This window comes from Arvicanthis niloticus, chromosome 11 (genome assembly GCF_011762505.2).
Source record: "Arvicanthis niloticus isolate mArvNil1 chromosome 11, mArvNil1.pat.X, whole genome shotgun sequence".
Lineage (NCBI taxonomy): Eukaryota > Metazoa > Chordata > Mammalia > Rodentia > Muridae > Arvicanthis > Arvicanthis niloticus.
The window spans coordinates 33,500,495-33,525,630 of record NC_047668.1 but is presented as its reverse complement, the minus strand read 5'-3'; the positions used below and the strand labels follow the sequence as shown (position 1 = coordinate 33,525,630).

At 45.1% G+C, this 25,136-nt stretch overlaps 2 long non-coding RNA genes across 2 annotated transcripts in view; one reads left to right on the top strand and one right to left on the bottom strand.

The window, feature by feature from the left end:
• Window positions 1–6,818, top strand: part of LOC143443866 (uncharacterized) — a 52,454-nt gene extending 45,636 nt beyond the window's left edge. Inside the window, exon 2 of the long non-coding RNA XR_013113188.1 lies at window positions 6,564–6,818. This is a non-coding gene — a long non-coding RNA (uncharacterized LOC143443866). The remainder of the gene's footprint in view (window positions 1–6,563) is intronic.
• Window positions 4,255–25,115, bottom strand: LOC143443865 (uncharacterized). The gene is made up of 3 exons (XR_013113187.1): window positions 24,157–25,115; window positions 10,313–10,458; window positions 4,255–8,024 (listed from the first exon to the last, which is right to left on the bottom strand). It is a non-coding gene; the product is annotated as an uncharacterized LOC143443865 (long non-coding RNA).
• Window positions 25,116–25,136: the final 21 nt, after the last annotated feature.

Here is a 25,136-nt window from a genome sequence, read left to right as displayed (position 1 = left end):
ATTGTGTGTGTGCATGTGCACTGAGTGTGGGTGCATGTGCATTGTGGGTTTGTGAGTGTGTGTACACTGTGAGTGTGGGTGTGTGTGCACTGTCAGTATGTGTGCATGTGCATTTAGTGTGGGTGCATGTACACTGTGTGTGTGAGTGTGCACTGTGTGGGCGTATGTGTACTGAGTGTGTGTGCATGAGCACTATAAGTGTACATGCGTGTGCACTGAGTGTGGGTGCATGTGCACTGAGTGTGGGTGCATATGCACTGTGTGTGTGTGTGCATTGTGAGTGTGTGTGTGTGTGTGTGTGTGTGCACTGAGTGTGGGTGCTTCCAGATGACTGGAACATTTTGCACATGTAAGGAGGACTGGCAGATGTATATGGACCTTGAGTGGCAGAGTCTGCGTGTTGAGGTTAAAATGGGAGAGGAGAGTCCAGCCTTTACTCTGCCTTGTGTGAAGAAGCTCGGCTTCTGCTTGGAGCAGCTGAATCAGTTCCATTAGTTCTAGACCCGGATTCAACTCTGTGGGAAAGTCTTCCGCTGACCAAAGGCAGCCGGGCCTGTGTACTCACAGGCCCTGTTGGAGCACCTGTTGGTAGGGTGCCACAGATGACGGGCACAGATAAGGATGAACACTGAGATGAATATAATGACTTCTCGGATCTAAAGGCAGTATAAAGGAAGAGTGGTTGAGAATAGGAAATGCACTTTAAAGAAGAATACAGTTGTGCACGCCTGCTTCTAATGCCGTAACCAGGCCACGAGAGTAAGTATTCTAAATGTGGTTGCCACTTGACTATCAGACTATAGAAAAACTGCTGCAAAGGTTGAAATTTATTTGAGGGCCACCATGTGGGTGCTGGGAATTGAACTTCTGTCCACTGGGAAAGCAGCCAGTGCTCTTAACTACTGAGCCATTTCTTTAGCTCAGACATAATTTTTATAGCAAAAGAAAATCAACTAAGATATACTTCAAATCTTGACTTTTAAAAAGTCTTTTTGAGAAATACACTTTTAAGTGCACACCAGGCTAACCCTTAGGTGGTTAGTGCTGTCAGGTTTGGACACTTAACAGAATCCAAAGTCACCTGGCAGATGGGCCTCTACATGCTTGCAAATGTGTGTGTGTGTGGGGGGGGGATGTCCTGATTAGGGAGGATCAGGACTGTCCACTCTGGGTGGCACCATTCCCCTGCTTCCTGACTGTGGATGTACTGTGACCAACTGCTTCAAGCTCCTGATACTTTGACTTCCTGTCATAAGGGACTGTATCCAAAACTGGGAATTAAAATAAACCATTTCTCTCTTAAATTGGTTGTATCTTATCCCAGCAATAGGAAAAATAAAGCCTTAGTGGTATGCAGTGTCTCTGCAGCCCTGCAATAGCGAGCCTGTGGCTGTAGTGCCACCTGAGCTAAGGCAGGCCCATCTTCTGGGAGTCTGGGGCCAGCCAGGGCTACATAGCAAGACTGCATCTAGAAACAAATGGAGAGTTGGTTCCTTCCAAGCACGTGTATGAAAGACTTAGATCCCAGCTGGTGTGGTGCTAGTTTAGAAACTTTAGAAGTGGATCTGAGTAAATTAAAGGAAACAGGTCACTGATAGCATGCCCTTGGGTTTCATATTGCCCTGTCCTCTAACTGTATTCCCCTCCTCAGCCTCCTGACTGCCATGGGAGAACAGCTAGCCTATTTCAAGTGCTCCCAACTCCCAACGCCATGGCATTATGCTTCTCCATGAGCCCAGAGGCATCAGAGCCAAAGCCTGTGGGCTGAGGTTTCCAAAACTGTGAGCCAACACAAGCGACTCTTCTTTTAAGTTTCGTATACCATTCATTCTGTCACAGCCGTGAATACCGCTGCAGCAAAGGGGCCAGATAAGAGGCATTTAGGTTTTATGGATTAGAGGGTCTCTGGCAGTTGCTCAGCTCTGCTAGTGTATTGGGGAAGCAGGCACAGTGTACTACCAAGTGAGTGTGGCTGGCTCCCAATAAAATCTATTTACCAAAGCAGACAGCCCCCCATGGAGGCCATCATTTGCCAACATTCAGAGTGGCAGATGTTGTAATCGAGTGAGGATGCCTCCAGGGTAGAGGAAGTGTGCTAATCGATGCATCTGGTCTAGATATATATTGTAAGCCGAGCAGCAGGCTCTGGATCAGCCAGTGGTCTATGGTGTGACTCATGTCTACTCCAGGGTGCACACATGTAAGTCAATGAGGTATGAGTGGGGATAGAATTGCTATGTATGTCTCATCTATTTTCATTCTAGATGGTTGATCTTGTCTATAAACTTGTGATCTTGGGAATTTGAAATGAATTATCTCTAACATGCTGTCGTGGTTTGAACATGCTTGGCCCACAGGAAGTAGCACTATGAGGAGGCGTGGCCTTCTTGGAGTAGGTGTGGCTTTGTTGGAGGAAAAGGTTTGCCATGTAGGCAGGCTTTGAGTCTCCTAGTACTCAAGCTCTACCCAGTGTGAAACACAGCCTCCTGCTAGCTACCTGCAGAAGACAGTCTCCTTCTGGATACCTTTGGATCAAGATGCAAGATGTAGACTCATGACTCTTGGCTCCTCCAACACCAGTGCATGCTGTCACGCTTCCCACCATGATGATAGTGGACTGAATATCTGAAACTGTAAGCCAGCACCAATTAATGTTTGCCTTTGTAAGAGTTACCTCGATCATGGTATTTCTTCGCAGCAATAAAATCCTAAGGAAGACACATGCTACTCAGAAATCAGTCTTCTAAACTTCTGAAGAGGACTTGATAGCACTTGTGTTCTTGGTGTTGCAGTATATGCCCACTGCCACCCCAGGTTGGTCTGAGCTGTGCATGTCTACCAGGAATTCTCCCAGAAGCAAAGCAGGGGCCCCACCTCCTTAAAGGTATCTTATAGGCTTGTCTCTAGAGGAGTCCTGGACTCATCATTCTGTTTTGAGTATGACCAATAGTTTTAGCTACTGGTCAGAAACCAGCCAAGAAAGGATGAACATGTACATGTACACACACACACACACACACACACACACACACACACACACACTCACACGTATACTGCACAGGCTGTGTTCCTTTTACCTGCTTCTCAGTTCAAGCCTGCAGTGTCAGTGGACAAGCAACACTCAAATTGTCAGCGTGGCTGACTATGACAGTTTTATGGTATATATATATATATATATATATATATATATATATATATATATGGCAGCATCTTGTACAAACAAGAATATGACTGATAGGTTCAGTGTCTTGAAGGAGTGCCTTTTATTTCCACAAAGGGATGCAGAGGATAGTAGTATAACCAATGCAAACTCTTCTGGGGCAGGCATGTCTTGTGAGGGCGGTGTACTTTGCAGAGGTGGTGGGACAGGAGATGGGAGGGAAGGGGGTTTGGGGGGAATTTTTCAGAGCCACCATAAATGAATCACGCTGAATGATTATCATAGGCCTCTCAGAGAAAGGGCTTGGAGTTGGCAGTGTGACCTCAGGAACTGAGATGAACAGAAGAAATAACAGAAAGTATCTTTTCACTCCGGCCTACTGCCTTTCCTGGAGAGGAAATGAGGCTTGGGTGGTAAGGCAAGGCAGAGAGCTGTGTCTTGACATTCACAGGAACAAAGGCTCCTCCTCTGGGAGGAGCTCCCTCTTCTTTAGGTAATAACTTCCCCAATCACCTGTGCCATCTAGGGAACTTCTAGGCAAGGCACCCCACCCTCCACCGAGCAAAGAGGTGGACATGTGACTCGTGACTCAGAGACACACACTCTCCCTCTCTCTTCCAAGGATGATTAACTGCCTATGTCAACTTGACCCCAGAGATGAGGTGTTTTTCTAGGTTGTTTTTGGATGTCACTTACATTTTAATCAGGGCCTGGAGAGATGGCTCAATGGTTATGGACATTCTTAACCTTTTTTGCTCTTGCAGAGGACCTGGGTTCAGTTCCTGGTATCCACATGATGGCTACAACCATCCACCACTCCATTTATAGGGGCCCAACACCCTTTTGTGACCTCTGCGGGGCTTGTGATACACACACATACCTGCACAACACATACATGCACACACAAACACATACAAAATAATTTTTTAAAAACTGTAAGAGCTTGTACTGCTCCTCCAGAGGCCCCCAGTTTGATCCCCAGCACCCACACCAGGTAGCTCACAATCACTTGTAAATCCAGTTCTAGGGAATCAGTTAACTCTAGACTGTTAGGCACCCACATTCTGGTGTACATACCCATACACACATACAAGTAAATTAAAGATGATTTTTTTTTTATTTAAAAAATCTGAATCAGTGAAACAAACTTCCCTCTATGATGTGGGTCCTCTTAATCCATTTAATTGCAGCTGAAATAGAAAAGAGAGAATGCTCCTGTCCCAAACAAAAAATAATTTATCAGAGACTGTAAACCATGCCATCGTGGTTTTGACCAACCTCACACAACCCAGACCTCATCTTGTCTCCTTAGCTCTCTTCTTCTCGGCCTGTTCTGAGGTGATTCTCAGCTTCTAACAGCTTCTTGAATGGCCCTGTATCCTCTGTCAGTCCACATTTTCTTACCGCTGTGTGAGCTTCCTCCACAGGAACTTGATCCGCAAGCTAGGATGTGTTGGGGCTGATACCTTTAGAAAAGGCACCAGAGGACCTGTTTACCCATTCTGTCATGTGAGGACACACTAAAGGCACTGTGAGAAGAGGCTCTTCTAGGATACTGATCTGCTGACACCTACATCTTAGACCTCCTTCCTCTGAAACTCTGAGGAGTACATTTGTTTATAAATTGCCAAGTGAAGAGGACTTTCTTGCAGCACCTGAATGGGTTAAGACTCTCGGGTGCCTCCTATCACTGTGGTACTGCTCTGTTTGGAGAAACAGCAGGAAACAAAGTAAAGGAAGTAGTCCTGACTCACAGGGAACTTAACCTCTTAAAATGTCATTCCCACTCAAGTAGATTAACTTTTTTTTCTTCAGATAAGGCTTTATAATATATAGCTCAGGCTAGTTTCAGATTTACTATGTAGCCTGGGCTAGCCTCAAATCCCCAACCTTCAACTTCCTGAGAGCTGAGATTACAGGCACATGCCACCATATCCAGCTTCAAACCGTAACTCTGACCTAAAGCTCCTTTCTCTTTACCACCAGAGAACCAGCCAGATACTTGCTCTCCCTGCAGCCCTCCCATGGATTTTTTTTTTTTAAACAACCCAGATGCTAATCTCCAGGAGGCACAGGAGGAAAATCATATCTCTGGGAATTCTTGACAGTCACTGCTCCATGACCACACCAAGGGAAAACCCTGGGACCCCCATGAGGGCCTGTGCAAAGTACTTTTTTTTAGTTGGTGAATGGCTCTACAATTCAGAAACGTTGCTCCACGGGGTACCCCCAGTCTGAACAGTGCATCATTTGTACCTCACTGTGGCTTGTTTTGTGTTTAATAGCCTTCACTGGAGCCTTTTAAATGTCTTTCCATAGCCCAGAGGATTTATTCTGGGGTTAGTCAGGAGTGGAGTGTTAAGGCGCCTCTGAAATGGCCAGCCATGCTTTCTCGCCAGGCAGCACAGTTGGCTAACACACCACCAGGCAGCATGGTTAACACAGCCGGAACTATCTTGCAGTAAGCAAGCATGCTATTGGCTTCACTTTGGGGGGTTTCAATGACGATGGCTGGGAATTGTCACAGTTTAGGTTAGCACTCCTGGCAGACTTTGGAGCCAGTTTGCATAATGCAGTGTCTAAAGAACATGATTCCAGCAGAACAGAGCATGTTTGGTTAAAAATAGAACACGGGCGCAGCACTGTGCATCTATAAACCATGAGGCTGGGGGGAGGAACAAAATTAAATAATAAGTCCCTGGGGGTTCGTGGACACCTGCCCCTGTTGCTCAAATCCTCCAGTCGCTGGGGACTGCCAGCACACGAACAGCACACTGAAGCAGGCCCTGCCCTGAGACCAAATGGCAAAAATAAACCAAACTGACCCAGTTAAGTCAGGAAACATGAACACACCTTTAAGCAGGCCACAGTTCCGGTAGCCTCTCTAGTCCAGGCCCCTTGGGGAGTTAGCTTTGTGTTAGACCAGTCTAGACTGCCTTGGCTCCCACGTCAAACAAGCTGGACATACAGCTGATGGGAAGCCGAGGCTGACTGCACGGGAGTCCACACTCCTGTGTTTTCACTGGGCATGCACCTGTTATGTTCAGTATGCGAGACAGAAAATGCAGTTCTCAGCTGCTTCTAAGCTGTAGGGAGTCACGATGACCCACTGCACAGACTTGCAAAGTGCTAAGAATCAAAAAAGAAATATTTTGCGTTTCCATACTAGAAAATAATTTTGACAGGTAGTATAATCTATTTTGTGCCAGTAAAGAAATAGATATTTGCTGTCTGGGTATATAAAAATCTAAGCTGCCAAGACAATATTGTAAATATGCTTCCACAAGAACACAGGAAACTAACGAGAAAAGGAAGTTGCTTCCTCTCCCATGGTGTCATTCACCAACACCTGACTAGCAGATTGCTTCGCTTCTGTGTGACTCATCTCTGTTTCCATTGACAGTGCCATCTCCATCTCATCCAAACGGAGTCGTTCGAACACTTGCTGGATTCTCCTGTCAGTTATTTGCTTCTGATTCCGAAACTCTACAGTAGTAATCTTCTCCATGTTTGACAGCCACCTGCCTATGTTTTAAAAAGTTGCACTGCCAGGGCTGAAGCGATGGCTCAGCATTTAAAAACACCGGCTGCTCTTCCACAGGACCTGATTTGATTCCCAGAACTCAAAGGCAGCTCAATAACTGTTTGCAACTCCATTCCCAGAGAATACAATGCCCTCTTCTGGCCGCCATGAGCACTGCACACACATGCACAGACAAAACAACCATACACATAAAATAAGGTTTAAAAAAAAAAAAAAAAAAAAAAGGCCCAAGCAGCACCTGTACTGAATCTAGGGCATGGCCCACAGTGGGTAGATGTGAAAGGCCCTCACACCTGATCCTAATGTGTCCTGGGATTAGAAATTATGAGCCATGAAAGGGAGAAAATCCACCACTGCTTTGTCAGGTGGCGATGATAAGACATGGACAAGGGGTTCCTTCTGTTCTGTTGTAGTTTGGAACTAGATCTTTGACTGTAGCACAGACTGGCCTTGAACTTTCGACTTTTGCCTCTGCCTCCCAGGTTTGAAGTTCATGATCCGTGGCCTCAATGTATCAACATACCTATCTTTAGAGGATTCCCTTTTGTGTCTGCCTGTCTGTCTGTCTCTCCCTTTGTCTCACACACAGAGCAGAGAAAAAAAAAGTTTCATTATTCCTTTTTAGGACAAACAAACCACACCCAAAGCCTTAACTTACAGACATAAGCCAAAGAGGCCATAAATAATTCATGACAAGTAGGGAAATACTGTACCTAGGAAGCTCACACTGGTGTGACTGTGACTTTGAGCTCCCTGGTGGCCTGGGCTGGGTAGAAGCCTTGGGACACAAATGAGAGCTGTGGTTCTAAGTGCTAAGTTTCAGACTAAAGGCGGCTGTGTGGGCCTGTGCAGGAAAGGCAGCAGCCGGCTTTCTCCCCAGCACTGGGGCTCCTTTGCAGAGGGCCACTACGGAGAAGGGCCCTCTCCCTGCTCCCATCTGGTAGATCTCTGCAGACCTTGGTGGCATCCTCAGCAGAGTCCTTGGTTCAGAATTCACCTACCAATTCACAGAGGTGGCTGTCCACGTGGCTGAACAGGATGAAATGAAAACTCACTTTGCCACCTACCCGACAGTGGCCCTCGTGGGCCACAGGAGCAGCCCTGGGCTGCTAAATGGCCTCATTCTTCTCAGAGCACTAGACCAGGAGACATCGTCTGTTTCAGAAACAAACTGTTTCAGGACTGTTGATTGCTTCTCAGACCCCAGCTTGTCTTCATTATCGGCTGCTGCTGGATCAGCCCAATGTGCCAATGTGAAGCTTCACGAAGTAAGCTTGAGAACTATTTGTCTTGTTTTTGTTTCCTATGGACATTTCTTTTCTACAACAAAAAAAACATAAGACCTTAATTTCCATTTTATACCATTTCCGGTGGTTCAGGATATCCTTGGCTGGAACCTAATGGGGTTAGAAATAGCACAAACCTTCCTAGTTACAGCTGTAGGCTTGGCCCATGCCACCAGCCTGCAGCCTCTGTCAGTATTTGAGGAACTGAGGCCACAAACTTCGGCACATTTGAAGGAGAACAGTACCATGTCACCGTGCTGGGGGCATGGGCATGTGCCGGCACAGCCGACTGGACAAACAATTAAATGTGCTGTAGGGATAAGCACTGGAAGTAATTTGAAGCACATTTACCTAAGGTCTTAATGTGAAAATCAAGTCCTCTTGTTAAAAATAAAACAATATGGTTTCAGGTTAAATTTAAAAAAAAAAAAAATGTTATCTTTCGAAGATAATCTACAGACCTCCAGCTACTCTAGAAATACAAAGGGTTTGGCATCCAGAAGTAGCCTAACCACAACTTATACCCTTCTCCATGAAAGCTCACTGTGTGTGTTGAAGGAAATAACGCTGTGCCTCTTAGCTAGTTCTCAAAGGCCTGCAGGTGGACCTTGACCTGCAGGTTGGGGAGCAAGGGCAGCTTTAAAGTACTTACCAGCCGCCTTATGTTCCTTTCAAGACTGGAGACAAACACAGGTGCTGGAGGTGGCGTCATAGATTGTGGGATGTGGGCAATAATTATTTTTAAAAAAACAAAAGTTACATTAACTTTGCAGACTTTGTCCACCTTAGCCAGGCTGCGTTAATCAGTGTCATGAGTTTCTAGAGAAATAACTCAAGTCATTCCAAATTCTGTTGTTTGCCCAGAAGCTTCCAAAATACCTGTGATGTTTTCATAGGCCTTAGCTGCAACTAATGAAAACTACTGTTTTTTTTTTTTTTTTAAAAAAAGGTAAAAAAAAAAATTTTTTTTTAAATTAACGTATATATTTTCTAAAAAAAAAAAAAAAAAAAAAAAAAGCCTGGGCCTGGGCCTGGGCCTGGGGTCCCTTCTGTGGCCTTTTCTGGTCACAGCTGCTCTCTTGGTTTGACGCCGAGTTTCCTTGCAGTAGCCACTGGTTTCCAGTCTGGAGCCTCTCCGCCTCAGCAGCCTGCTCCTCCATCAGTTGACAGGGTAGCCTGATGCAGTGTCCTGTGACAGTGCACCAGCCCCTGCTTACTGTGGCCTTGAAGACTCTCAATATGGTAATCGCTCATATGCTACAGAGAAGTCCCTTTACTGAGACTCCCCTACCCATCACCGTCCGTCCCCTGCTCCATCTCTCCACTGGGTGAGAGAGTCCATGGAGCACAAACAAGTCAGGCTCTTCCAGCTCCCAGTCATTTATGAGGAACTGAGTGCATGTTGTGGAGTGACAGGGGCTGGCCTTTAGCAAACATCTCCTCCTCTCCAGCTCGGCCCTTCATGTCGTTGCTGCTTCTAAGCAGGCTCAGCTCCAAGCAGGGCCAGCAGGGCCACTTGTGCTTCGATGGCTGCCTAAGGGCCAGCATCATCTCCACAGACAGACCTCCTGGCCTCTGGGCCTGAAAACCTCTATTGTTATAAACCAAGCCACCATCGGGTGAGGTAACCAATCCTTGTTTGGCGGAAACAAGGAGCCACCAAAGTCGTGAGGCCTGGGTGCTGTCTGGGAGCTCCACAGACCGCAAAGGTCTTTGCCGCCTCTGGGGCTGCTGACGGCTCTGTATTATAGTTGGTACGGTTCAGAGCTGCCATCTTCTCCTACTCTTTCAGCAGATGCCTTTGACTAGTGTTACCTACTGCTAGCTGCTCAGTTAGGCGTTAAGACTTGGGGGAGTGGGGGGGAGGCGCTGAGAGGGGGAGGGGCAGAGAAGAAGACAGCCTGGCAGAGCAGTGCCTGCTAGGACTTGTAGTTATAATTATGTTTCAAAGACTTTTTTTTTTAATTGCTTTTTTTTGTTTTTTTTTTTTTTTTTTTTTTTGGTTTTTGTTTGTTTTTCGAGACAGGGTTTCTCTGTGTAGCTCTGGCTGTTCTGGAACTCACTCTGTAGACCAGGCTGGCCTCAAACTCAGAGATACATCTGCCTCTGCCTCCCACGTGCTGGGATTAAAGGCGTGCGCCACCACTGCCCGGCTTATTTTTACTGCTTTTTATGGAGGCAAAACCCTAAGCAGGACTATGTACACGTACACAATGTGCATGTCTGTACTTTGTCTTAGTTAGTACTTTGTCTCTGCTGTGAAGAGACACGGTGATCATGGCAAGGCTCATAAAGGAAAGCATTTCCTTGGGGCTGGCTTACAGTTTCAGAGGCTTAGGTCCATTGTCGTCACTGTGGGAAGCATCAGGCTGTGCAGGCAGACGAGGTGCTGGAGAAGGAGCCGAGGTCTACATCTGGAGCAGCTGTACATCTTAACTTGAAAGGTACTGACTTTCATAAATGATGACCTTCGTGGAGGTAGACCAGCGCCAAAGGGAAGAAAAGGAGGAGGAAGAAGAGCAGAACACTTCGTAGGGATTTCTTCTCTCGGGGAGCCCTGATTCTGGGCTCTCAGGATTTTAGTACTTAACTGAAATATCACCTTTTGTGGGATACTTTTCCGGTATTTTCTTTTTTGCTGGCCTCCGACCTCTGCTTATTCGCTATCCTACACAAACGGACGTTGCTAATTTGAATGGAAATCAGCAACTACTTCTACAAGAAAGTAGTGTGGGATTCAATACCAAAAGTGTCACTAATCACTTGTGGCAGGCCCAGGATAACTCCTACCTAGTGAGCACTCTCTCTGGGTCCTGGGCCAGAGACCACAGTCTCTCAGTTGTCTTCACTAACACTGCTGTTTCAAGCTGCTGAACAATTATATTTAAAACATCCACGATGGGGCTGGAGAGATGGCTTAGTGGGGAAGAGCACCTGGTGCCCTAGCAAAGGACCCAGGTTCAGTTCCCAGCACCCACATGGAGGTACACAACCATCTGTAACTCCCATTCCAGAAGATTCAACACCTTCCTTTGCTTCTAGGGACACATGGAGGAAAACACTCATATCCTAAGAAATTTAAATAACTAATAAACTCTAACCAAGACAGAAATCCTGCATGACTTAGGACAGTTTAAAGCACTGGTCATTGTCCCTCAGGTCTGGGAGATGGCTCAGGCTGTTAAGTGTTCAAACATAAGGACCTGAGTTTGGACCCCAAGCACTCATGAAATGAAGCCAGGCAGTTTACTCATGCTTGTCTGTAACCCTATTGCAGCCGTCCAGGGCAGACCCCTGGAGCCTGCCAACCATTCAGTCCAACAAATCTGGTGAGTCCCTGATTCAGTGAGACACCATCTTAAAAGACCAGGTAGAGAGTGGTAGAGGCAAACAAAACAGACATTGCCCTCTGGCCTCCACATGCACACACATGCATGTACATGCATACACTCACATCCACAGATATATAAACCCACAATGGCTCTCCAGTGTATTGATCTTTGAAAAACAACTCGAATTTAGCTAAATAATAGAAATTCTGTTAGCAGAATTCCAGACTTTATTCAAGAGGTATCTTGCATGGTGACACACGCCTATAATTTAGAGCTAGTACTCTAAAGTCTGAGGCTTGGGGTACACAGAGTGATCTGCCTAACAAAAAGTGAGTGAGGGAGAGGAGGGAGGGAGATGGGGAAAGGGAGAGAGGACAGGAGCAAGAATGTGTGTGTGTTCTTGCATGTGTGTTAGTGTGCATGTGTGCATGCATGTATGTTGGTATGCATGTGTGCATGCATGTGTGTGTGTGTGCACGCACATGCGTGCACACATGTGTTTGGGGGAAACAGGCAAAGGTAATTTTAAGAGCATTAATCTTTCACAGTGGTACAAAAATCTTTAAATCACTTCTTGCTCTTTTGACTTCTGCTCACCTGGAAAATAATCAAGGCTTCTAGTATCTTTGGACATGGAAAGTAAGCCAGGAGCAGGAGAACAGAATGTAAGGATTGTGCCACCCTTCCAGAATTTTCTGCATCTTAAGGTCATGAGATTAGCTCAAAGGAGGAGAGGTAAGCTAGCATTGGGGCTGCTCCAACCTCCATGTGAGTCTAAAAAGGCATTTAACATAAGAGCCCCTTCTAAGGGCTTGGCTCTGGCAGTGGCCAGCACCTAACTTCACTTGACCCCTACATTAAAAAGCCAAAGTAAGAACAAAAAAAGAAAATTGCAAATACTCATCAAAGTCTATAAAATGTGAGACTCTAGTACACTCTACCACACGTCTCAGCACCATAGCAGTGTGAGAATATTTCATCCCCAGTAAGTATCCAAGCTTAAGACCCAATGCTGACATTGTAAAGATATGGCACACAGCCAGATAAGACAGGCAATCCAGGAAATGGACACAAGCAATGGTTCTAGGATGGAGGGACTAACCCCAGAACTCATCATGGGCACACATGTAGAGGCCAGAGTTTGACATCAGGTTACCTTTTCTGTATCAGTCCCCACCTGACTTTTTGAGACAGAGGCTCAAGACTTACCATGTCAGCTAGCCTGGCCATCTGGTATGCTTCCTGAATCCTTCACCCGTGCCCAGCAGTGCTGGAGTTACAGACGCACATCATCTTGCCTGGCTTTTTTCTCAAATCTTTTACCTAAGGGGCCATTCATTAGTCCTTGAAATGGATATTCCTAACCAACCAACAAAGAAAAGCTATTCTAAATTAAAGGAAATCCACAAGGCTACCAAGGTGTCTGGCTGACCTGGGCTACCTCTGTAGCTCTCTAGACACATAAAGGAATGGCCATTCGAACTGGTGGCCCTGATAGCAAGCCTTAAGGGAGCAAACACATCTTTGAAACCAATTGGATGCCTGCCATCACAGCCTTACGTTTAACATAAGGGCAAAGGTACCTTTATCCTGCTGGGTGAGCTCTGCCCTAGCAGAATAAATATTTGATAGGTATTTGTAGAGCTAAATCACCTGCTGGCTTGAAGTACCTGGCTTCATTTGGAATGCCATTCATGCCAACAGCAGAGACAATAGCCTGCTGTTAAGAAGGGAGAAAATGTATCTTTCTCTCCTTTGTCCTGTAGTATGAGGTCAGTTTCCTGGGGGACACTGGATGAGGAAAAGAGGGTGAAGAGATGGAAAAAGGGTGGGGTGAGGCCTTGCTCACCCCACTCTCCAACTGTGTCTCAAAGTGTTCACCATGGCAGGGAGGAAGACGGAGGGGAGTAAAGGGTTTTCTTCCAGCACTTAGCAGGTACCAAAGATTTGCTGGTTATGTTATGTGATTCTCTCCTAGTTCCCCAAACAACCTTTTCAATGGAGTTATTGCTAGTTCCACAAACTATATGAATCTTGAGAGAAATTAAGGAAATTTTCTGAGTTCACACAGGAATTTAAACCTGGCTCTGCTGCCCAGGCTCCTGCTCATAAATGGTGTGTCTTGTCCCTGATGCTTTTCTGGCCTGGATGTTCTCCTCAGTGCTGGCTCAGTTGCCACCACAGTATGAACTGAGCCCACCTGGAATCCCCAAAGTCTTGCTGAGAAAGCTAGGACTTTCCCCTGCTATAGCTGGGTAATCGGGCAAGACGCAGGGTACGCAGTCCTAACGTCTTCCACCAGGTCCAGACTCAGTAGAAACACAATGCAAGCCTTAGTTCCTCGACTGCCACTCAGAGCAAGCCGACAACCACCCAGAAGTGGCTCCTATGGCTACACTTCACCTTCTTGTTAGAGATACAGCCTGACAATTTCCCTCCTCACCCAAGGACCCTCCAGGGCTGTCTCAAGTGGCCTGAAAAGTGTCACCTGGCCAGGCTGACACTGCCCACTTAGCAGCCCTATCTCTTCCGCGATCTCTGCGAGGTAAGTAGCCCTGGACACGGCTTTCTGCCTCCCACCTCACCCTCCTTGTCCTTCACTGTCTCTGCTCTGTGTTTTCAGTCCCAATGAGGCACCGGCCTCAGTTTCCCCCCAGAATCCAGGCTGTTTATGCTTGGATCTAGGATTTTACATAATTATTCTTAATATTTTCTGAGTGCAAACCCCAAGAACAAAAGCTATATTCTTGACATACCCTCCATTTAGCCATCTGACCCTACATCTTATTCTCCACCCAAGAAAACCATTCAGAATTCCTTTACTTTAAAAAAATCTATAGTATTGTATTCATATGAATTTCTATAATGTATTTTATATTCATTGTCTTAAATCTATAAAATCTATGTATAAATTTAGGATATTTATTTTTCCATTTACTGTTTATTGCTTAATTGCGCTCAGCCACACTCTTGTGAATTAGTGCAAGTCATTTATTTTTACTGCCAGGTGTAAAAATGTGTCACAATGTATCCTTTCTCCCATTCACAGGCATTCTCTGTCTTTGGGCTTTTGTGTCATGCTTGGTATAGCTGTAGCCATTATTTTACCCCTCTCCATTTTCACACCTGTAACTTTCCCTTAGGACGACCACCTCTCCCACCCTTGGGTTACATGTAAATGAATGCTCAGCTTTAGGAGACTAGATCTTTGATGGATTAGGTCTCTGATCCTGTTTTTACAGGTGTTGGGGCCTGGTCTTTAAGGTCAGAATGGTGCCTCTAATGTGTTAGCTGTGCTGAGGCCTGGAGACCTGTGTCAGTGTTTTACCTGCATATCATGTATATGTACCACATACATGGGGTTAGAGATGGTTGAGTCACCATGTGGATGCTGGGAATTGAACCCAGATCCTCTGCAAGAACAAGAAAGACTCAACCACTGAGCCATCTCTCCGGTCCTGATTCCTAATTTTTAAAAATATGTATCTTCCTCCAGGTGAACTAGTCAACTCGGGCTAGCTAACATCAGACAACACAAGCAGAGAGATGGACAGGCATACACCAATCCTGAGCTTATTCAGGGAACTGAACTTCGGGTCCCAGGGCAGTCTTTGCTAGCATCACCCCATCACTGCAAATATCCTGAGAAAGCTCAGCCTCTCCTGATAGGGCAACTCATTCTTTGGTGAGGAACAGGCATAGTCACTCCTTCAAAGGCTGGTACCCTGTCCTTCTACCTGGTTTCATCCACACAGAGCCCTCTTACAATGGGTAGAAGTGTCTGTAGGGAGCCTTTCCTTACTTACCCCATCCTTTCCAGTATTGCTTGCCTCGACTTGGCTTCATCTCCCAGTTGGGTATCTCTTTTTTTTTTTTTTCTCCATTAATTTATTTATTCACTTTACATCCTGATCAAGGTCCCCCTTCCTCCTCTGCTCCCAGTCCCACCCTTACACCCTGTCCCCCCACTTCCCTCTCCTCTCCTCCTTAGGGGAGGCCACCAATGGGTACCCACCACCCATCCTAGTACATCAAGTTGCAACAGGACTAAATACACCCTCTACTACTAAGACCAGACAAGGCAGCCCAGTCATGGGAAAGAGATTCAAAGGCCCACAACAAAGTGGGAGACAGCTCTCCCTCCAATTGTTAGGAGCCCCACATGAAGAACAAGGTGCCCATCTTCTACATATGTGTAAGGGGTCTAGGTACAGCCCATGCATGCTCTTTGGTTGGTGGCTGAGTCTTTGAGAGCCCCCATGGACATAAGTTAGTTGACTCTGTAGGTCTTGTTGTGGTGGCTTGATGCCTCTGGCTCCCTCATTTCTTCCTCCCGTTCCTCCACAAGACTCCCCGAGCTCTACCACTGTTTGGCTGTGGGTTTCCACATCTGTTTCCATCAGCTGCTACATGAAGCCTCTCAGAAGACAACTATACTAGACTTCTGTCTGCAAGCATAGCAGAGTACCATTAATAGTGTCAGGGGTTGGCTCTCTAGTATGGGATGGGTCTCAAGTTGGGCCAGTTATTGGCTGGCCATCCCCTCAGTCTCTGTTCCATCTTTATTCCTGAATTTTTTGAAGGCAGGACAAATTTGGGGTTGAAGGTTTTGTGGGTGGGTTGGTATCTCTTTCCCTCCACTGGAAGTTCTGCCTGGCTACAGGAGGTAGCCTCTTCAGGCTCAGTATTTCCCACTAAGATGGCTGGCTCTCTCTTACAAGCAGCAAGATGGTTTCTAACTGCTTCAGACCTCTAGAAATTTAGACTATGAACCCACAGAAAAGGGTACGTTTCTGAACAGCTGATAAAATACCCAAATATTTCGGCTGGTTCAACTCTCATTCCATGTTTTCCATAAACCAGTCACTGCTGCTAAGTGGGATAAAATTGTCAGATTACCTGAGCCTAGACACATACTCAGGCCTAAGCCAGATCACATGAATAGGAATACTTTGGGATGTGTGGAGAAGGGAATATGTTGCCCTCAAAGAGATGCTGGACAGACATAAAAACCGAGCTACTAAAAGACAGGAGAATACAGTTGTATCTTCTTTTATGTCCTATTTTCACTAGTAGGTAGGTGAGAATAATCCAAAACCTATTTTGTATTGATCCTCAGTATTCTATTAAATGCTATAATTATTCTTGTAATATTAAAAAAAAAAAAGTCAAACCAAGTGTGGTGTTATTTGCCTGTATTTCTAATACAAGGAATCAAAGACAAGATTCTGAGTTCAAGGCCATCATCCTGGGTTGTATAGGGAGATAAATACCTGATAATTGGACCCAAAATCCAGTAAAATAAGCAAAGAGATGGCAAGTTATCTACCTGACATTTTCTTGTAAGGTTTAGTTAATTATATGCTTTCATAAAGAAATGTCTGGGACTGTGTTTTTAGCCTATCATAGACATTTCACTGGTCCTTAACACCAAGTAGAATCACACCTTCAGGACACAGGTTGCAGTTTTGTCCTCACAGTTCCCACAATGTACCTATCCTGGCAAGAGAGAATGATGCTATCAAGATTTCAAAGAATTAGAAAATTTCCCGGGAAACTTATAGTAGACTGAAGCCCTTGTACCAGAGGACAAACTTGTCTCTCCACAAAAGATTTAGATAGTTCTGGTAACATATCAGATGCCACCAGGACAAAAGCAATCAAAGGGGAATGGGTAGTGGGAGGAGCCACAGTGTGACTGGGACCACTTCATTAGCATAGCTCTTGCCCTTATTTAAATGTAAACCTTAGATCAAGACACTGAAGATCAAGTGTGTGAGGAATGTGTGTCAGTGGACCTCATTTTCAGTGTGGCCACACCAAATAACCTCCTTTCTACGCTCTTCCAAATGACTTGTCTTTTTAATTAGCATATTGAAGACAAGTGGTGACTGAGTCTCCATAGCATAGGTGTTGACCCTAAAATCTCAGATAACAACTCTTCACTCTTAGTTCAGGAGACATTCTAGACTATTCTCCTTTGAGTTATTGAACACCAGCTGCTGAAGCTTTGTGAACAGTTTTCTGGTTAATTTTTTGCCAAGGTCTGGTCATATCCCTTCTTCTTCTCTTTCTTAGTCACTAGCTACTCCTAAACCAACTCCTTTTCTCTTTCTTTTCTTCCTCTGACCCAGAGTTCTTGATACTGAAATGTGGGGAAGTGTAGCAGAAGCACAGGCATGGTGTTGGGGTGAGAATGGCAGACAGAAGCTAGGTCTCAAGGTCAAACTCCACAGGCAGCGGTTCCGGGTGGAGGATACAGAATCTGTAGAATTTCAAAGGCCTAAGAGAGTCACAGGGTTATTCCGAGAATCTCCCCAGTCAATGGAATTAGATCGTGTATGTTGTGAAGACTGCAGCCCTTGTTAATTCATCTGTTTCACCACAGATTTTTAAGGGCAACTAAATTATAGATCAGAAAGCAGAAAATAGTGTGTTCTCTGTTCTCCCTTACGTCTACCACTACTTGACAATGATTCTCACTGTTTTATTGTTATCATTGGCCTACTCCTACATCCTAGAGGATGTAAACTCTTGTAGAACAAGTACAATTCTGTGCTTCTTCTTCTATAATCAGGGCTTATCAAGGTTCCTGGTGTATAGGAATGCTTGATTAATAAATGTTGCAAAGGCCAGGTGATGGTGGTGCACTTGGAAGGCTCTGAGTTTGAGGACAGCCTGGTCTATAGAGAGAGCTCTAGGACAGCCAGGGCTATGCAGAGACCCTGTCTCAAAACTGTGATCTGCAGGTATAGAGCACTTGCCTACCATGGAGGCAGCCCTGGGCTATTCATTTAACACCACAAAACAAAGCAAAAAGTCAAAGTGTAAAAGACACAAAAAGCTATGAAATAAAACAAACGATCAGAGCAGGTTACCCTGAGGGATCCTTTAAATGACCATCTCCTAAAGCACATTAGTAATTAGACTAAATTGCATTTACAATTAACTTTCTAGAAACCCAGCTGCTATGTGAAGTACTTTCTTTAGCCTAAAGCAATTATATACAAACTTCCAGTGTATTCTGTGTTGTTGGTATTTGTATTTTCCAGCTTATTTCCACTATGTCATTTCTGTATTTCCCTCTTCACACATCCCAAGATGAGTCTGTTGTTGTTGCTGCTGCTGAGATTATAGATTTCTGTCTCTAAAGAGGCCCTCATGGAAAGTGATCACTTTTGGTGGTCTGTTCCTAGTAAATGCTGTGAACCACTCAGAAGATCATGATGATTCTAGAAACCCAGGATCAGGAGGGAGAACTAATCAGGATTTCCACAGTCTCCTCTCTGTAGACCTAGGAAGTTCAGATCCTCAGGCCTTCCTGTCTGGTAGGCTTAAAACAAAGCACTTTGACCACCCTGGTCACTGTCCTGGAAAATCTATCACACTCCATGTTCTTCTTGGCAGGAACCCAGTTCTCTGTGAGATAGTAAACAGGAGATGCAAATTATTCTTATAGAACTGGTTCATGCTGCTTTTCTCACCTAATATCAAGAGAAAGCCTTCTATATAATACAATATTAAAGTTGAAAACCCTGTAGAGGCCTCCAGGGGCTCTGCTTTCTAGAGGAAATAAAACATGGAAGTCCTCTGAATAATGACTTCTGAGACAGATTGTTCAAAACTGGTTTGTACAATGTTCATACTGACGCTGCTTACCAGGGAAGGTAGCCTGCTAAACTCACCACCCCTGGGGATGATTTGTCTTCATTCTCAAATCCTGGTTTAGTACCACAAATAATCAGTCACTGTTAATTGACATATGCAAAATTGACGCAGAGTAAACAAAAAGTGAACTAGTAATGTTCTGGGAAAGCGTGCACACATGACAGATCCAGTCAGGACCCAGTGCTTTCCTGCTTTCCAACCTCATGTTTCTGTTGCATGCAATGCTGTGCTAGTGTTGCTACCTTGGCTGCCTGTCCTCAGTCACTGTTACCACACTGGGGCCTGAGAGCTCCTTACCAACGGGTTAGAACACACCAGCTATTGTGCAATACCAGCTAGGGATCTTCCCTGTTCGTATTCTATACTCCTGCCACAGTGTCTCTTTCAAACTAAGATCTCCTCTCCCCATGTCACTCAGTTTTGCCAGAAACTAACCTTCTGTCAAGCCTACAGTCCACACTTGAAGGGAGGTAGGTATGGCTAGTTCTCTACAAATGCTCCCTCCCCTACCTGCCACACATGGAAGAGCTGACCATAGAATGTCCAATAGGACATTCAACCACTGTGCTCTGTCCTAGCCGCCTACCTAAGGAAGCCGGACACACCTCTGTTCAAACTTTAGTGCTGTTGGGAGCCGACTTTAGCAGAAAGCGGCTAGATCAACTTTGCAGCCATCTGGAACCATATACCCTGACGAAAGAGTTGGTTTTCAATAGCCTACAACAGCTGAAGCACACTCTGATATCCCACATATTTTGTGTTGCTGTTTACTGGCCCCAGCTGCAAGGTGCACGTGGTAGTCACGCCTGCAAGGCATTGCAGTTCACGTGCTATCCACGTGCTATCTACACCATACATGCTTATAAGGCGCACGTGCTATCCAAGCCTGCAAGGCATTGCGGTGCACGTGCTGTCCACGCTATAGACGCCTGTAAGGCTTACGTCATATCAACACCTGCAAGGCACGTGGTATCCACGCACCTACAAGGCACGTGGCAAAAGCCTATAAATAGCTCAGAATTCCCTTCAATAAACGAGACTTGATCAGAATCTCTGTCTTGTCTCCATTCTTCGCGTCTCTTCCCCTTTATCCCCACTCTCTCTCTCTCGCTAGACCCTGACCCTCGGACCGGAACGGGCAGTACGGGCTGCGACATAGTGCTACATCACTTCCTCTGTGAATCCCTTTCTGAAATGCTTTCTTCCTTTAAGACCTGATTTCCAGATCATTAAAGATATGGATCATAATTCTTATCTTTTTCTAAACTCAAAGGTCACCTGAAATATGACTGAAGTTCTCCAAAAAGTATAAAATACCAACAAAAGCCAACTTATATCATTGCAAAAGTTATTTATATAATAAACTCTTTCTCTTTAGAAACTTTAGTATTTTGATGGTAATAATAATATCTGCTGAGAGCCTGCCCGGCTGGAAAGGGATGAAGTGGGGCACAACCTGTACATGTGGGTCAGAAGATCGATGACCTCTGGCCTTTTAATTCTCTGTTCTGTGCTTCATTAAGTGCTGAAAAACTTAACTCTTTTTGTTTGTTTGTTTGTTTTGTTTTGTTTTCAAGACAGGGTTTCTCTGTGTAGCCCTGGCTGTCCTGGAACTCACTCTGTAGATCAGGCTGGCCTCGAACTCAGAAATCCGCCTGCTTCTGCCTCCCAAGTGCTGGGATCAAAGGCGTGCGCCACCACTGCCTGTCGAAAAACTTAACTCTTATTTACTTTATAAACTTGCTACAGAATTCCCTGGCAATCAGCATATGCTGTGTAGCAGCAGAAAATTCAGTAGAGGATCTATTGCTAGTGCTCCTTTTTTTCTGGCCTGTCAGCCAGAAGCTTCTCACTGGCCATGGAGCTCATTAACTCTTTTTGAACCACAGAGAAAAAGGAAAGGAAAGATGTTATTCACACAGACACATACACACCAGGCGAAGAGGAAAATGGCCACACCACCTTTCTTTATTGCCTTTTATATCCTCAATACAAACAGTTCTCTATGTAAGAATGAATCACCTCATAGATAAAATGTTACATAAAAGGGGAGTAACAGAAAGCTATCAATAACAAGTTCAAAGCAGTGTTTCGTTATATAAACTTGTTCTAAGTTCAAAGCAACAGTTTCTCATGGCCTTGTCTTATCATAGTACATCCTGTGGCTTCATCCTTGGACCAGAATTGTTTCCTTGAACACAAATTTGTCCCAAGCCTATTTCTCTTTTTAGTGTAAATATGAAAGCTCATTGCATTTCTTATTATGTAGCCTTTATTTACTATTATGAGGAGTGGGCACATTCTATTCTTGGTTCTAAGTTTGTTACATCTTTCTAGAAAACTACTAAAACCATCTCTTAAAATTTTCTTCCTAGGATTATTTGAATTAAATCAGGGATTCTGTAAAATCATTAATTGATCTAAACAGCATTAATTCATGAAAGTTCATCTTTATGTTGATCTTCAGGAAATCTGCTCAATAGGGTGGGCTAATGCCCAGGGATTATTATATTAATTTAATAATGACAGAAAAGGCATATCAGCTGCAAGATGCAATCCTGAAATGAAGTCTCTCTGGGATGTTACCTTATAGAGCTCACCCATCACAGACCATGCAAAAATGGCGGGCCGCCTCCAGGAAGGCCACCTGGTTATCCTAGAAGGCTCCTGACAAACATCTCAAATTAGAACATTTCTCCTATTTACTTATTGCTTCAATATAATTCAGGCTTGAAAGGTGCTAAGAACTATGCTCAATTTCAATACAAACAGGTTAAATAAAACTAGATCCATACAGAAAAGATTAGAATAATTTTGCTCTGTGTGATGTTCCATTATAAAAAAATTATTTTCTTTGCTTTCTAAAATCCCAGTCTCAAGTTTTATATTTCTTTATCACTAGAAGAGTCTTCCTTACAACTCTCTCTGTCCAACAAAGTGTGATCTCCTTAAATAGTTTTTTGTTGTTGTTGTTCTAACACTAAGTCTTTGTTTCTTTTTGGCTATCTAATTTAAAGATTGATGCAGCTACTCTTTCTGGGGCATAGTGACCGTAAAAGGCAGCAGTGCCATGCCATATGTGACTGAAGGCTCGTGCTTCCTGTGGTTCTGTTCACATCCTGACAAGTGACCCTATGTGGCTCAGACCACCCTAAGTGGTCTCTATATTTAAAAACCAATGGCTCAGGGCCAATGAAGGGACCCTCTTAAAGTTCAAGGATTATAGTCTAGCAGATTTCCTGGGAAGTTCCACTGGTGGGTTTGAACAAGCACGAGAGAAAAGAGATAAAAAGTAGGAGAGAGATAATATAACATGCAACTTATAGGTTAAGAGTCCAGCCTATCTTAATTCCTGAGACTAAAATAAGAGACAGAGAAAACAACCACCACCACCACAATCATCCTGAGGACAGTACACAGCTTTAGTCCAGCACTCAGGAGGCAGAGGCAGGTGGACATCTGTGAATTCAAGGCCAACCAAGGCTACAGAGTCTCAAAAGAAAAAAAACATTAAGAAATAGGTTCAGATTATATCACCCAGGCTGAAGGCATTTCAGTTCCTGGACTCAAAAGAGCCTTCTGCCTCAGCATCCTGAATAGCTGTGACTGAGGCAGATCTAGGAACCTGCCTGTCCCTGGGGCACTGCCTGTACTAATAAGTGTATTATTAAGCTTATATTTTAAATGTTCCTTCTGATGTGAAATGAATTTCCTACAAATTGGCATGGACATTGAGAATGGAGCAATTTGGCTACCTTGAGCAAAATAACTATGTATTCAATGATGAACAGGACCAGTCTCATGGCCGCACTGGCCATCTTCAACATCCCATGGACACCTTAAGACAATTATGCAAAGGTTGTAGCTGATTGCTCTGCTTCTTGAAGGCACAGTGCTGTTTGAAAAAGTTTATATAAGATTTTTTGCTACTTTAAGCCCCACTCTAGATAGTCCTGGAGTCATTTCAACAGTGACCAGATAGGTAACCCCTCCCTTGGGAGTTTACTGAAGAGGCTACTTGACGGGTGGTGGGTGTTAAGAAACAAATCTGTGATTGGCTCAAAGTGTTGGGTATGATTTATTTAAAACCAACAGTTGTGCTTGTTCAGTGTTGGTGGACATAGTCCTCAGGCTATATAAGAGGATGTCCAGGTATACTCAGTGTGCTGAGTCAGAGATGCTCTGGTGTTGTTAACTCCTCTGGTATTGCAGCCTTCGGCTCCCACACAACTGCTCTTAAGAGGTCTTGCCTACTTTTACTAGTGCAGGATAAGATGGTGACACAGAAAGGAAAGCCACAGAGGCAGGAAAGCAGTGGTGACAAAATGGCCCCCACAGCAGTAGCAGGTACCCTGTGTCTAAGGAGGCAAAGGTGAGCAGTCCTAGCAGTCCAGGTGTAGAGTCAAGTCTAATGGATAAAACCTTATAATCAGCCAGAAAAGAACAAGGGCAGGCCCTGTCACCACAAGAGTTCCAGAGAGCTGGTTAGCCTTCAGGGTCAAAGGTCTCATCCCGGGCCAAGAGCTGCCAAGGGTCTAGGAACTCCAGGGTTCTAGATTTACAAACCGGAACACTTGTAGGGTTAAGGTATGGGGGTTGCAACACTAGAGGGTGCCACTTGCTGCTGCTTCTGTCTGGATTCAGCCACCACTCACTGCTGCCTAACAGAAATGAAGGCTGCAAGAAACCAGCTCCTTACCTGCTTACCCTGCCTACCCACAATTCTTATCCAATTGCATATATAGTCAAGCAAACCTCAGCCAGCTTACTGGTGTCAGGACTAAAGGAATGAACCACGGGGGTACAAATTATTTCGGACCTCTCAGCTCTATAAAGTTGCAAGATGAACATTATCCCATTCTGTTAGCATCTAACTCATTCTGAAATTACTTTGAATATATATTATATATATTTGAATATTTTGACTATTTTACTTTGAATATTTTTTACTTGAAGCAAAAGCTAAGTAATCTATTTGTGGGTTCTTATCCAACAAGCCTCAGCAGAAAAGAACTTAAAAAAAAAATCTTAAAGAGAAATGCTGAGTGGAATACACGGAAATAAGAGTGAAGGAGGAGGAAGTGTTAGCTTGGTAGCAAATGCCCACTGGTAGTTGCCAGTTCTGATGGAATAATCCAGTGACATTTAGTAAATACAAATAAATACCTGGAAGCTGGAACTGTGATCCTCTGCGGCAAAGATTCTCCTTCCTTCGCTGTTGGTGTTGATCATCGCACCACGCATGAAGATAGGCCACTATCCCAGCCCTCCAAAAAATGCAAGATAACAAGGAAGCCAGAGAAGATATGTCTAGATTAGCCCCTCATTCTGGTGGAAGGAGAGAGTGTTTCCTAAGACAAATAGTAAAAGATGAGTTAACTTGAACAACCCCCCCCCCCCAAAACTGCCTGAAACACAGAACTCGCCAGACGACGACAGAGTTGGAGAGATGAGTTGCCCTGTGAGACCTGTCAAGCCATGAAAACGGGTGGTCTTTCTCCTACTCTGACTCCGACAACTTTGAAATGTCCGCGGAAACGTTTGGTGAATCATACTTTCAAGTACCCTTACATAAGGCAGGTTCGCCAGTCGGCTGTCGTTTTGCAATAACTATTACTTTAAGGGCCCTTAACACGAGCTTTGAAGTGGGGCTTTGACTGTGTTCATACTTCATAAATTCATCCAAAAGTTCAGAGCACTGTGAAGAAAAAGGAGACCGAAGGGCGTTGTGGGGGCGGGTTGTAAGAGCCACAAAAGGGCATAGCAACCAGAACGCCTCCAAGGTGGAGGTCCCCGCTGCGCAGGCGCACGTGTCCCTGGACCCCACCCCACCCCCCGCGCGCTCGCGAAGGCCGGAAGCGAGTCTGGAACCTAGGGAGCGCGCGTGCGCTGTAGAGAAAGCGATAGGCTTTGGGGAAGGGGGCGCGGCACACACATGGCTTCCAAAGTCTACTCGGTTCGCCAGCGGTTCAGCCGGCTGAGTCAGGTGCGGCCGGGGGAGGAGCCAGCTCTTCCCAGCCCCGTCTCAGCCAGGGCTCAGCGCTCCTTCTCCATCTCCTCAGCGCGGACTCAACCGCCGCCCGGCCCTGCCCACAAGGCCAGGCCGCCCCGCCCCAGAGGCCCTTCATCCCCACCCCGCCGGCCCC